We start from the raw sequence: 14,532 nt of genomic DNA, 5'->3' as shown, positions 1-14,532 counted from the left end.
CCTTGAAAGGCAGGGGAGGCAGAATGTCCCCACCCGTGCATAGGGGATTGCACAGGCAGTGCAAATGGGAATTTAAGTTTCCCCCAACAGCACCCGAACCAGCAGCACTTCCTCCGCCGCTTGCTGCTGCTGGTGGGTGTGATCAGGTGTCACTCCTGGGGACCAATTCTGTTGGTGACGGTGCGCTATATAAGTACCTTTAACCAGTGGTCGAAGTGAGCGGGAGCGATCGGGAGCGGTGCAACTATACTTTTTGAAATTACCTTGTACAGCTCCTATACTTTTATTTTAAAAAGATACCGTTCCGGAATAGTTTTATTTTAAAATAAAAGTGTAGGAAGAAGTTGAAACCTTCACTTTCAGTGCACTGCACTGAACGTTCCCTTAAACGGCAGGTGCAAGTGTTTGGGGGGGTGTACTTTGTGTGGGAGAGGTTGTGGCAATGGGGTTTGTGGGGAGCAGGGGCAGGCCAGCATGGAACATAGTTCCACTACTTCTTGTTGTACACTTTGACCACTGCCTTTAACATAACATAACATAACATAACATAACATAACTCCTCTTGCTCCTCAATGTTTCGTGGCAGGGCACAGCCCCATGACCCATTAGGAACGTGCCACTGCTAGTCTGTGAACAACATTCATCAAGTCAGAACTGCTTCATTGTAGTGAAGCTCCCTGTTAAAAGATTCTTACAGCAGTAAAACGGCCTGAGTTTGACATGTTCTGTTGGAGAGATTCATTTTACAATGTCTCTACACAGAGGCAAATTATACAGCTCAATTTGGGGGTCAATTGGGATGTTCTTACTACCATGTTTAAAAAAAAATACAATTGAGAGCACGCTTTAAGCCTCTCTCTCTCTCCCTCCCTCTCTCCCTCACCCCCCTCCCTTCGCCCCCAAACCTGTGTTTGCAGCCCAATGCAGGAGGAAAGAAACGCTTATGTTTCATTTATTTTCTTCTTCTCTGAGAACAGCGGATTTTTTATGAGAAAGGTCTGTATGCTGTGGGAAAGCGATTTTGAACAGGCTTCGAAATGTGCACTCGGTAAACGCTGGCCTTATGCAGGGAACACCGTGGACCTCAGCTTGCTTAAAAGCTCCACATTACGCAACCCTCCTAAGGAAACACACTCTTCACTCCATACCAATTCTACATAAAAGGTAAGCTATGCCTGTGCTCCACAGCAGATGCCCAGAATTAAACTCCTTAATCCTCGCAACTATGTGCACGCGTTTTATTAAATTAATTTTGACTTTCTGTCAAAAAGATTGTTCTCTGCCACAAACATGACTGCCACTTTTACGGACATTCATTCCCCTGACTCACGAGTCTGCCGTGTTGCTGAAAGAAAGAGGCATTGTCTCACTTTTTCCATGTCGAGCCCATACACCCCCGAGAAGTACGTGCCGAGGGGGCAAGAGCATATTACATTGAGGGGATCGTTCACAGCGCTCAAGGTTCCTACCTGCAGCAGAGCCTTCACAGGACGCCAGAGCGGCTTCCTAGCCAGGAGCACCCTGTCTCCAACTTTGTCCTCAGATGGCCAGGCAACTTCATTCTGCGTGCATCTAGTATCTAGCGCCGGAAGGGGATCGAGGGTCACCTCAAGTCAATTTGTTTTGAACAGATTATCAAAAGTATTGGCATGGTTTCGGCAGGGCGGGCAAAAGGTGTAGCGGATTATTGGGTCATTACTTTTGATAAACATCAGCCCATGCCCGCTACCCAGCAGGTACATTGGCCCTCATTACGAGTTCGGCGGTAACCATGCCGCTATTGGCGGCATGGCTGCCGCTGAAATCGCGTCCAGGTCCGAGTCCTCAGAATGAGGAATTACTGGGCCATTCCGAGTTCAGAAGGCCTGGTAATTCCTCCCTCCATGGACCAGGACCCGGTCCTTCCCCATTCCCATTTCAGCCCCCATAGGGCTGAATGGGAATGGGAGAGGGAGCAAACAACGGGCCATTACGAGTTGGCCCGTTGTTTGCTCCCTCTTCCCCTCGCGGGACCCGGTAAGCACGCCTGGTTTTCCCAGGCATGCTTACCGTGTCCCGCGAGGGTAACTCGTAATGAGGCGGTACAGGGTTCACGGCGCCGGCGCCTTTTACGGCGCTGTTAACCCCGTACCGCCAGGGTCGTAATGAGGCCCATTGACTGATTTCCTTAAGGGCTGCTCTCGTCACCCAGTATGCAGGGTGTCCCGTTGGTTTCATGAAGTAAATTACTTTGTGGTAATGACTTCACATTTTTATATGTATTTGTGAGTTAACGGTTAAAAGAGGGGTGGGCAGGAGTTTAGAGTAGAGGTGGTAGTGAAAGGGGAAGGGAGGCTTGGCTGTCGAACACCCCATAAAAAAAAATATTTGAAGTACAAATTGGAAGTGATTTCCATGCAGTAAATTACCACAAAGTAATGAATTTCATTGAAATGACATGGAGCCGTATGCAGGCAATCAGAGGGTGCAATGATGATCAACACGCGAATAGTCAGGGTTGGCGAGGGATGCATACTGTGGCTGTCCTGGCCAGGTGGAGATAACGTGTGTGTAAAGAGGAAGGGTAGACCTTTGCCTCGAATGTCAAGGTATTATTTGGAAGCATTTGAGGTAGGAATTTGAGGTAGGCATTTGAAGGTTTTAAAAGGAGAGGCCTTTACATGAAAGTCACAATAAGAGATTGTAAAAGGTTCCGGCTATTTAGAAAAAAGGAGGCCGAAGGCCTCAATGGTGGCGATAGGGTTTCATAAGTGTGAAGGTTAGCGTGTGGATAGACATGCATGTCGAATGATTTGGGGAGTAGGCTGATTCGTGCGTACATGTTGTTCTGTAAATGGGGTGGGAGGTGCCATACGATGGACCGTCCCTCGCACACACGAAGCACACACACAGCGGGTTTTAGGCAGCTACGTGACCACCTGGCAAGCGGCTGGGGACTAGGCATTTTGTGGAAGTGGTTTGTTAGTTTGGCACTTATTGGTCAGTAATATTTTAGATATTCATTTCTTTTTATCTCTTCCAACCTCCCTTTTTCGAAATGTTTTCACTGTTGAAAGGTAATGTGATGTCACTTCTTGTCGTGCCTATTGCAACAAAAAGGTTGCTCCACTGGGAACTGGGGCTGCTAAACACATACAACAATAGTTTGCTCCCAATGGGTTGAAGATATGCATTCAAGCAGTGGTGTGAACAATTGAGCAACAAGAGGTATTCATCACGTTAACATAAGAAAGCTACAATTCCTTTGTAAATGGTATTTCATGCATTCGTTTTTTATAATGAAATGTATTTGTTAAACAAAAACAGTGTTTTTGTAGCTGAACGTTGTTTGCTTTTTATTTATTACTATAACCAAGGTCGAGGCCGGAACATGTTTGGGGATGCTTGTGGTCTCATGCAGATGATATGTGACCTAGCACTTTGGGTTGGCCTACCCCTTTTGAGGTGGCACCAAGCCTGATTTGCATATGGTCTTTCCCCCTTTGTAATGACTTGGCAGGTGAAGAACGATGGTCTGGAGGGTTGCCCGGAGCAATGCCAGAGGTTAAGATTCATTCTAAACCTTCCAGCCATCACCTCTTTTATTTTGCTGTACTTTTTTAAATGTAATTTAAAATGAGTCTTCATATCTTGATAAACCATACGATTTCCACAGTGTCATCGTTGGGTAAAAAAGTATGCAATGTTACATCCACAATCTCTAAGATGTTGGTGAGCTGATTTCAGTCAACAGATACCACAGCATGTTATGGACCATTTCCTAGAACAATGGCTCATTTTTTAACATTGTGTTTTAACGACTGGGTCACCACTCATAAATCGGCATGTTGCAATCTTGATTGGAGATTCAAGATTCACACTCAGGCCTACGGGTGATCATTGCGTTACTGGACCTCATGAACCTGCATAGCAGAACGTAACTCCTCGTGTGAGGAATACTCACGTCGCCTGTCTCCAGGGTATAATATGCCATCCTAAAGTTAATATGTAACACTACTGTCCTAGTGCCCCTGCAGAGCAAAGGGACCAAATGTGGTCATCATGGCAACAGCCAGTATGTGGCAGTGCTAGGGTGGGTTGACTTAATCACCAGCGGAAGTAGACTGATTATCCAGAAATTAACTCTTAAATATTGCAGCCCTAATTACTAAGCTTGTCCAAATGGCATGGGTGGCAGTAGGGCGGACAGGGAATGCCAGGTTTGGGTGCAACCATTGTAATGAACATCTGTAATTGCATTGTACAAGTGCCAGCTAAAACTCCCAAAGTCTGCCCACATATCATTCATGCCACCTTCCTTTCTGGCACACACCCTCTGTAAACAGTTGGAATGTCATTTCGATCAAAAGGAATTGGTTCATCCAGCGTTTCATCAATATGTAGAAATAGAAGCTAAAATTCGTTCTCAAAATTCTCTGATCGCCCAAAGTGTGGAAACAGAGAAATTGATATGAAGCCGGGAAGCCCAAAGGAAACACACCAACACAGGTTACAAAGAACATACAAAGTGCTTTATTCAAAAGCTACAACAATTACCAAAAAGTCAATTGACAAACGGATAGCTATTCGGCCCTCAGAGTAACAGAACGAACTATCAACGGTAGTTCGCTGTGTTAGTGTGAGAGACCGTACATTTGGATACTTGTGCTTTTATACTTTTTATCCAGCTCTGGCCAACCCCCTCGTGGGTTAACCATTCTTAGGACCAGGCCTAGAGTTCGTTGCCAGGTCAATCCCATAATGTATGCATTTCGATCAGTTTCGCTGATACAGTTGTTCATTTACACATAGGCCAGGGATAGGACAAGGTCTCAGTTCGCGACCCCAACAAGTGGCCTGCAGGCATATTATTCATTCATGTATGCGGAGGTCACAACGGCCAGAATCCCACTCGAAATGTCATTCGACCTCCATTTTGATGTTCAGGGTGACTTCCATATTGCGAGAGAACACAGTACATTAAGGTCAAGACCTTGCCGCGGAATCTATTTCCACAATGTTTTTAGACAACTTGGCGTAGGCCAACACACATTCAAACAATGCGATAGGAGGTATAATATTATTTCGATTCCGACAGACCCTCCTTTTGGCCTATGCCAAGTGCTAAACATCATTCCTAATACTTTTGAAAATATCTCCATGTGCTATCATCCATAGATTCCGCATCATTGTCTGTAATGTCTATAGCCATAAGGTCATTCATAAAAACCTCTTGTAACATGAATTCTTTAGATGCTGTATCTGGGGCATATATTTTATGCCCTATTGCGCTCACTGCTTGGGCACAACACCCCCCTATCATTCCACATATACTTGGGAGGCATTGAAAACAGCAACACAGGAATAACAGGATCCCCAAAATAACCAGAATAACGGAAAGCACCTTCCAACCCCAAGATCGCAAAGAATCCCAGAACCAAGTACTAAGGTTCCAGTCTCCTACAGGGATATGGACTTCAGAACTGAGAGTATGCAAGTTCTGTATGGCTTTAAAAATTGTTGGCGAGGAGTCTGGTAAGAAAACACAACAAGCGGGCCCCACTAATTTGCATACTCCACCTCGTTCTGCCAAGATGACACCTAATGCCATCCGATTTTGAAGTGCTACCAATCTTATTGCCTTTTGCTCTAAGGTCATATTGTAGAGTATGTCCGTGGTCTGGTTGATCGTTCTCTCCAGTACCCTTGCTAATCCCCTAATGTTCTCTGAGTTTGTTATTTGTCCCCAAAAGGGCACAACTGATTTCGCTATGTCCCCCAATACTTGCCCAGGGGTATCTCCGTTGCCGTCTCGCCGCGGGCGAGCCTTAGAAATCTCTAATGTACTTGCTACAAATACCCCAGGTAACAATATTCCTAAATAACAGGTTCCCTGCCAATCCTTGGGCAACCAGGGAAATGCTAAACTACCACAAACAAAATAAACAGGCCCTCTACATACAGAGGCCTGTTTTCCCCAGTCAAATTTACAACGTTTTTACAAGCTTCAAAATCTCCCATTGGCCTAGTGCCATTTCTCTGTACACAGAAGGGAACCGAGTCAGGACTATGATTTATAGAATAAGAAGGAGGTACAGCGTCCTTATTGCCTATCAGAGCCATTTTAAAGGAAATCAGAGTTTGAAAAGGAAGAGATAGTTTGTCAGACGGCCTAATAGAAGCGACGTTAGGTTTACTTCTATTTGCGAAAAGCGAGCATCCCAGGGAATCAATTCACGTTTCTCGAAATCATTTAAATTAGTTCCATCAAAGTTCCCTGAGATGCTATCATTCCATCTGCCAAAGAATAGTGCTCTAAGAGAGGCATAGTAAGCAGTCGTTAAAGGTAGAGGATGTATATACCATCCCAGTCCCTTGTTCCCATGTTGCGGTAAATGAGTACAAATCCAACAATTACTCTTATTAAAAATGGCATGAGTAGAATTCATTACTATCATCAGAGTGTTATTATGATACTTTTGTCTATGTTGGGAGTCTCTAGGGGACAGAGTGTGAAGGTGTACAGAGGGAGTCAAAACAGTTGGTACAATCTCGGTCGGTAATAAAGGTTTCAGAGGATAGATTTCTTCAAAATACCAAAGTCCTATAGCAGCAGTTGCAAAAATAACAATTATCATTATCAACACACAACAGTACGTTTTCGGGGCCCAGGCACATTGTTCATTGTCCAATTTGGTCACCCCCTTATTCGCAAGTCCAATACGATGGGCAGCAGCGGAGGTGGCAGGCATCATAGTTCCTCAATCGACGACCCCAATGTTCGTTGCTGGCGACGCTACGGTCGCGCGATTTCTTAGTCCTTCCCAACCCTAGCCAGCAGAATCCCTTTTGCTCAACAAAACTTTCTCTTAACAAGAGAATTTCCAATCACTTCCTTTTTCCGAATGCACGCAAAACTTGTGCCGTAGTTCTATTTCCTTGGTCGAAGGTTGTACCTGGTGGTACCCAAAATTGACTGGTCCGGAAGTAAGATATCGTCACTCCCTGAGGGAAGCGACGTGTCGGAGGCGACGGAAGTCGCAGAGCTCGAAACAGTGTTTTCCGGAAGTGATTTTTCAAGAGAGTGCGGAGACGAAATGGACTGTTCCCCAAGCTCCTCAGGCTCAGAGAACTTCTCTGACGCACTCACAGCGCTGTTTGCTACTCCAAGATCAGAGACTGTAGCGTCAGCGAGGGGTTCTGCTTCTTCTGTAGCGTGTGGGGTCGGGTGAGGAAGTTTCTTGACATGCGTCGCGTGAATCCAGTTCTTCTTTCCAGCCACCCGCACTGCTGTCCTGGTGACCATTAACACCTGATGGGGTCCCCGCCAGCGAGGCGCGAGACAGGAAGACCTCTCGTAGGCCTTCACTAGGACCCAACTTCCAGGCTGTATATCGTGTCCTGGGCCCATGAACCGTACAGGTAAAGCAGAGTGCACCTGGTGATAAATGAAATACAGGTTTTTAGTTAACTGGTTACAGTAGTCTACAAGCAATACATTTTCCACTTCCCTCAGGGCTTTAGGTTTCGGGAGACCCCAAATGTTAGCAGGTCTCCCCATTACTACTTCAAATGGAAAAAGCCCAGTTCTAGTCGGAGGTGGGGTACGCATAGCTAATAACACAATAGATAAGGTATCTGGCCATTTTAGTTTGGTATCAGCACATGTTTTTGCAAGTTTATTCTTTAGAATACCATTGTGTCTTTCCACCAACCCAGCGCTTTGAGGATGTCTAGCTGAATGAAATCGTTTCTCAATACATAGGGCTGTACATATTTGCAAAATTACTGCTGCGATAAAGTGAGGACCATTATCCGACCAGATTATCCTCGGGAGCCCAAATCGAGGAAATAATTCTTTTACCATAATCTTTGCAGTGGTCATGGCGGTAGCATCTTTGACGGGGAAAGCCTCGACCCATTTACCGAAGGCACAAATAATTACAAGAACATATTTTAGATTATTACATAGTTCCATCTCAATAAAATCAAAGTGAATAACCTCAAAGGGAACAGAAGGGGGCCCAAAGCTTCCCCTTGGAGTCACTGTCCCCTTCCCCACATTGTGCTGTAAGCAGATCATACAGTTCTGGACGTGCCTCTTTACAGTCTCCAGAATCTTGTCATTTACCCAAACTTGTTCTAGCATTTTCGTGATCTGCTGGGCACACACATGCGTAGGACCGTGTGCCATCGTAACCATTGCCAATACATATGAATCAGGGAGCAACCACTTTCCTTCAGATGTATCCACCCAACACCCTTCATCATCCAGTTTCCCCATTCCTTCAGCCCACTTTTTAGATTCCTCTATCGTGGCATCAGTTTGAATATCTCGCACAGACCCAATACCTTCATCCATTATGCAAGCATCTCTCATTTCCCTCGAGGCATACATGTCCGTGCTAAGGTCTGTGGCCGTTTGTCTGGCTATCAAATCCGCAAAAACGTTCCCTTTGCCCACATCATCTATAACTTTCCGATGTGCTGCACATTTTATGATCGCTAACTGTTTAGGGAGTGAGAGGGCAGAGAGTAATTGCACTATCAAGGGCCTATGCTGGATCTTGGTCCCATGTGAGGTCAGGAACCCTCTTTCCGACCAGAACTTTCCAAAGTTGTGAGCCACCCCAAATGCGTACTGACTATCTGTATATATATTTACTAAATGCCCTTGGGAAAGTTCACAAGCTCGGGTCAACGCTATAATCTCTGCGGCCTGCGCGGAGTTATGCGAAATTCTCTTAGTTTCGACAACTTTGCTCAATGTAGTAACTGCATAAGCAGCTGTAGATGTACCATCCGAAAGTTTGAAGCAGGAGCCATCGCAAAACAGCTCCCCTTCTGCATTCTCCAAAGGAGTATCTATGAGATCTATCCTGCCCTTCGTTTCTTGTTCAGTGGTATACAGGCAGTCATGTAATTCTTCGTCACCGCAAACAGTGTTTTGCGGGAAAGGTAAGAGTTCAGCCGGATTAAGAACACAACACCTTTTAATTTGAATATGAGGGGCAAACAGAATTAGTTCATACCTTGTTAACCGCGCAGAGGTGAGATGTTGCGTTTGGGTTTTGTTCAATAGAATATCAACAGAGTGAGCTACCATCAAAATCAAATCATGGCCTAGGACCATTCCCTCACTCTGTTTTACAGACGCGGCAGCAGCAGCGACAGCTCGCAAACATCTTGGCAAAGGGCATGCGACAGGATCAAGGGCGGAGGAGTAGTAGCCGCACGGCCTATTCTTCCCTCCATGTTCCTGTGCCAAAGCACATCCATCACATTCATGCACAAACAACACAAAGGCCTTGTCATAATTTGGAGTACCCAGAACCGGTGCCGAACATAGCACGGTTTTGAGAAGCTCAAATGATCGTTGATGTTCCGATTCCCATGGCAGTGGCAGAGAAATGCCCTTCTTCGTCAAAGCCAACATCGGTTTTATCACTAGTGAGAAATTCGGGATCCACAACCTACAGTAAGAAGCCATACCTATCAGGGCTCTGACTTCCTTCTGTGTATTTGGAACAGACATGCCAGAAATGTGTTTTATTCTTTCAGGTGTCAATCTTCTCCCCTCCTTTGACAGGAGGTAGCCTAGATAGGCAACCTCCTGACAACAATATTGAAATTTTTTTAAGCGAAGCTTTGTGACCATTTTTAGCTAGATGAACAAGCAACAGTACAGTGCCTTCTTTACAGGCACTCTCAGAGTCTGCAGCCAAAAGCAAATCGTCAACATATTGAAGCAGCGTGCAAGTAGGTGGCAGTTCAAGGGTGTCGAGCTGCTCTTTCAAAGCTCTACTATAAATGCTGGGACTTTCAGTATACCCTTGGGGTGCCCTTGTAAATGTAAATGAGCGTCCCCCCAAGGTGAACGCAAACAAATATCTGCTTTCTTTATGTATAGGAATACTAAAGAAGGCGTTTTTTAGATCCACAACGCTAAAGTGCGTAGCCGTAGCAGGGATCATTGTCAATATCGACGTCACATCAGGCACAATAGGAAATTGTGGGGCGACCACTCTGTTAATAGCACGGAGATCGATTATGAACGGGTATGGAATTGCATTGTCGCCTTTCTTATATACAGGCAAGATCGGACTGTTACATAAACTACCTGTAATCTCCTCGATCACCCCACGATGCACAAAATCGGAGACAATGCATTTCAAAGCATGTTCGCCTTCTACTGATATTTTATACTGCGGGATGCGTGGCAGTTTCACTCCATGTTTCAGAACTATTTTAACAGGCTCAATCTGTAACACTCCGACATCATTGTCGTCCACTGCCCACAAACATTCCGGGACAATGCTAAACTCGGGAGGTAAAGGTCGAATCAAAAACGGAGAATTAGGAAGTTGCTGTGGTGAAACCGTCAGCCGCACTCCATCCGAAGAACAATGAATTACTGCGTTCAATTTCTTTGACAAATTCAACCCCAGCAAATTCTCTCCACAGTTTGAAGTGAGAAGAAAAGGACAATGGTCCGTAAAGGGACCCAAAGAAACGGATATCGGCGCAGAAACCGGACAGACAGTTGGTATACCAGAAAACCCTACAGAAACATTTGTTTGCCCTGAAAGTGGGATGTTTGGAACCCGAGAATGATCAATGGAGCACTTCTGTGCTCCAGTGTCGATCAAAAACTGGTGTTTCCTATTCCCTACTAATAATTCAACGTAGGGGCCTTTCTGATTAACGGGAATAGGCGAAGGTTCCAAACCCTGCTTCGGGCAATCCTAATGGAACAGAGCCTCGTCAGAAGGAAGCTCTTCAGAAAGGTAGGCAGCAGAAGGGTGATCAAATATGTTTCTCGAGTCCATACTCGAGGTCTGATTTTCCCGTGAAAAAGGTTGCTGAGGATCTTGTAAAAGCTGACCTCTGTCAGGGCCCCCTGCTCCGGGGCAGCCCCTAGGTCGTCTACCCATACCCCCAAACGCACTGTTTGACCTCTGGCGAAGGACAGGGCACTGTGCTCGCCAATGACCTTCCTGGCGGCAATAAGCACATTGATTAATATTCACAGGAGTCAAAGGAGCATTTCCTTTTGGGACGTACTGACCTCTAGTCTGTGTCGTGCCTCCTCTGGGGTTTCTAACAATTTGCTGTAATAATACTTTGGTTTTCAAATCTCGCTTTCTCTTTTCAATTTTTTCCTTATCATTATTAACACGGTTCTCATAATACTGGGCCATGTGCAAAACCTCGGATTGAGATTTTGCCTGCCAAGCGCTCTCAGAGGACATAATCTGTGACTGGATGTCAGGTAACAATCCACGTACAAATTTGTCCACGAACAACCTTTTCCCCGACTCTGTACTTAAATCCTGTCCACTGAAGTCAGAAAATACCTGTTAGAATCTATTAAAAAATTCAGTGGCGCCTTCAGTTTTCCCTTGGACACAGGCCGTAAGCTTGTCCCAAATAATCCTTTTCTCTGGAATTATAGTTTTTAGTTTAGCGACAATTCTATCAGGTAAAGTAAGTATTACCTGTGGTGGTTTCTCACCAGCTGGTCTTTCCCCATCAATTCTAATCATATTAGCCCACGTATCTCCCAACCCCGGCACATCGTCTATTGTCCGAACCTGTTTCCATACATCTACGGGTAGGAGTACAGGGAATAACAAGTCAATGTCACTCAAGGTGAACACAGAGGACTGTAAAACGGACTCTATTTCTTTGTTAAACCCCGTCGGGTTTTTCCTAATATCGGGAACTGATTGTCTAATTGTGTTCACTTACTGTCGTGAAAACGGGACGTGAACAAATTGCGATACATAATGTGCAGGGATATCCACAGCGGGGGCACCAGTCCCAGCGTTGGCGGGGATCTCAACATTTGGGACAAGGGTCGGAGGAACCTCTCTCATAGGCAACTGAGATATAGGTACCTCCGGCCGCTTACTAAGCAATAGAGCCAGGTCGAGCGCTAAGGCAGCTGTAGAAGTATCGGGCGAGAAAGCCCTTTTACAAATCCCCAATAATTCTATGGGGCAACTAACCCTCTTCCTTACATATTCCTCTTGCAGGTGCTGTACCATCACCTGAATTACCTTTCTTTGCATTTCTACTGTATACTGACTATACGTGTCATATACTTCATCTGGCGGTATCGATGAATCCGAGATCCATCGAACCGCATCTTTAGTACAAATTCGTACTTCCTCAGGTGCCGATCTACGGCACGGAAGGAACCGTGTCTGTACATATATTCTATCATCTTCGTCGTCCTCATCTTGCGACTTTTCAAAATCTTTCCTAAATTCAAACAATTTTTCAACATGTCCATATACCTTCTGCTCCGTGTCCCTTGAAAGTGCCAAAGCATTCAGATCTCTCACCCCTTGTGGAAGATCTGAATTTTGTAATCTACCCCACATCTCACACAAATGAGTCCCCAAACCTTCGATAAAAACATTTTTCTCGGGAAAACTATTCAAATTAGAAAATGTGGAAAAAACATTAACTTGATCACCTTTCTCCATGCAATGCAAAAGGAATGGAATTTAAGTCTGCAGGAAGCCTTAGGTTTTGTGAATGGGTTACAGTGCAACGGGATAGGCGGAACATTCTCACCAGCTGCACCCTATGTTACATACACAGTTAAATCTCAAGCAGGTGGCCAATTCAAGGTGTGTAGGCTTTTAAGGCGCCAAACAGATGAACCTATGGGATGCCCATTTACAAGAGTGCCTATTCTAACACAGGGATAACATATGGTTTTTGGTCTGTATATAGAATGTACAGGGACAAACAGTGTAGAATGCACTTGAGGATAGAATGGTTCGGTTGAGGGTCAGCTCTCCCACTGTAGGAGATTCTGGTGCAGAGCGGTGGGTCCTGATCCACAGCAGAGGTTCCTCCTGATGTGCCCTGGGAGTGGTAGCGGACAGAACTCGCTTCTGTCTTGGATATTCCCTTCTTGACCTCAGGCTGAGGGCTTTGGAAATGACAAAGAGAGAGGAACTGAGCGAATCTGTTGAAGGGGAGGAAGACCCCTTCATTTAAGGCCAGACGTCCTCAGGTGATTGGACTAAAGCTAGCCTGCCTTAGTGGTCCAATCTATACTCTTGAACAGAGTGGACTTTGCCCTTCACCCAAAGTGCTTTGCTCTAGAGGAAGTGGAGGGGACAGGAAAGAGAGAGACATAGGAGGGACATCAAGATGGTGGAAGCCTCCTTCCCTTGACCAGAGACCTCCTGCCTATCATGACCCCACCCCCTTTCCCACATCTCTTATCAGAACAAAATCCTTTAGAAATGCAGCACCCTGGTGTAAGGCTTTTCCTTTTGAATGGGTGTGCTCCCTTGCCAGGGACTGGGACAGTGGCCTGCTTTGCGGCTGTCTCGGGCAGATGGTGTTACCTGCCCTCACAAAGAAATCACAGAGGAGGCCCAGCCCTCTGGTTTCTGGTCCTGCCATTTGGCTGGTTGCACCTGGCTGACCAGTATGCACATCACCTTCCACAACAGAGCTGACTCACGGGGACAGGAGCATGTGCGATATCAATGGGACTGTGGCAGTTGTAATCACAAGTAGCTCCTGAACATAGGCATAGCTCTTATTTAGAGTTTCCCCTGCCACCAGCATGGGTGAATTATGATCATCATAGTTTTGGGTACGTGGGGCATTTCCTAAGTACTGTCACAGTGCTGTAGGGACTTGGCTGTCTCTGCAGCTGTCAAGTGGGCGTCTCGTGACCTTCAAATGTGCTCCGTGCCACGGGCAGAGCGGGTGCCACGGATCAGACTACCTATGCAGGGCATGAGTGCACTATAGTTTTGGCATGGTGTTGACAGAAAGGGCAATCGGGTTGGCAGATTACCCCTTTTTGAGATGGAAGTACCCTCATTCCATCTGTCAATACAAAATGTAAAAAGCCAGGGCTTTGCACCCTTGCCAGATGGCAATTCCTCAAACTAATATTTTGGGAAAATATACAGAAACAAAGAGTTCAAGTTGTACCCTGTCAGGTTTTAGTAGTTCTGCACTTTCTGGCTTTTTTACATTCTCTGTTTTTAGAGTCCACAAGTAGAATAACTACTTTCCTTACACATCCTGGATTTCAGGCTTGTGGAATTCTGTATTTTTGTCAAGTAGTCATAGTTTCATTTTGCCATAGTGCAGAGCGTACAATGATGGATTTTTAAAGGCCAGCAGTCAGTGGGCATCCCGCACCTTACATGAGACATCTTGAGATGTCAGTAATCCATCCTCTGGGTTATACCCTTTTGTCATCCACTCTTAGGCCCTCATTACGACCCAGGCGGTAAGCGGAAAACGATGCCGGTAAATGAATACCGGCATCGTTTTCCACTAGGTCCGATTATGACCCGCGAAAGTGCAATTAGCGACATCGTAGTTTACGGTGCTGCTAACAGCACCAAGATCGCGCGCGCGCGACCCACCATGCCGTAAATACCGGCATGGCGCAAAGCTACGCAGATCACAAACCAAGCGGACATGCCCCTAACGCCATCGCCAAGGCCGTAAAGTACCTTACCGCCATGGCGCTAATTCCGCCATCGCAAACCAACCGTAAAA

At 45.7% G+C, this 14,532-nt stretch overlaps 1 protein-coding gene across 3 annotated transcripts in view; it reads left to right on the top strand.

The window, feature by feature from the left end:
- PRLR (prolactin receptor) overlaps positions 1-14,532 on the top strand; it is an 850,394-nt gene that overhangs the window by 562,072 nt on the left and 273,790 nt on the right. The window contains exon 3 of one of the 3 annotated variants that reach the window (XM_069627118.1): positions 918-1,164. The exons of the other annotated variants lie outside the window; for them this stretch is intronic. The gene's annotated coding sequence lies outside the window, so the exon portion shown is untranslated. The remainder of the gene's footprint in view (positions 1-917; positions 1,165-14,532) is intronic. 3 annotated transcript variants of the gene reach the window in all.

This window comes from Ambystoma mexicanum, chromosome 6p (assembly GCF_040938575.1).
Source record: "Ambystoma mexicanum isolate Mex_15411 chromosome 6p, UKY_AmexF1_1, whole genome shotgun sequence".
NCBI classification, from domain to species: Eukaryota; Metazoa; Chordata; class Amphibia; order Caudata; family Ambystomatidae; genus Ambystoma; species Ambystoma mexicanum.
Note: the sequence above shows the minus strand (reverse complement) of the source record. Positions and strands in the feature narration are given on the sequence as shown.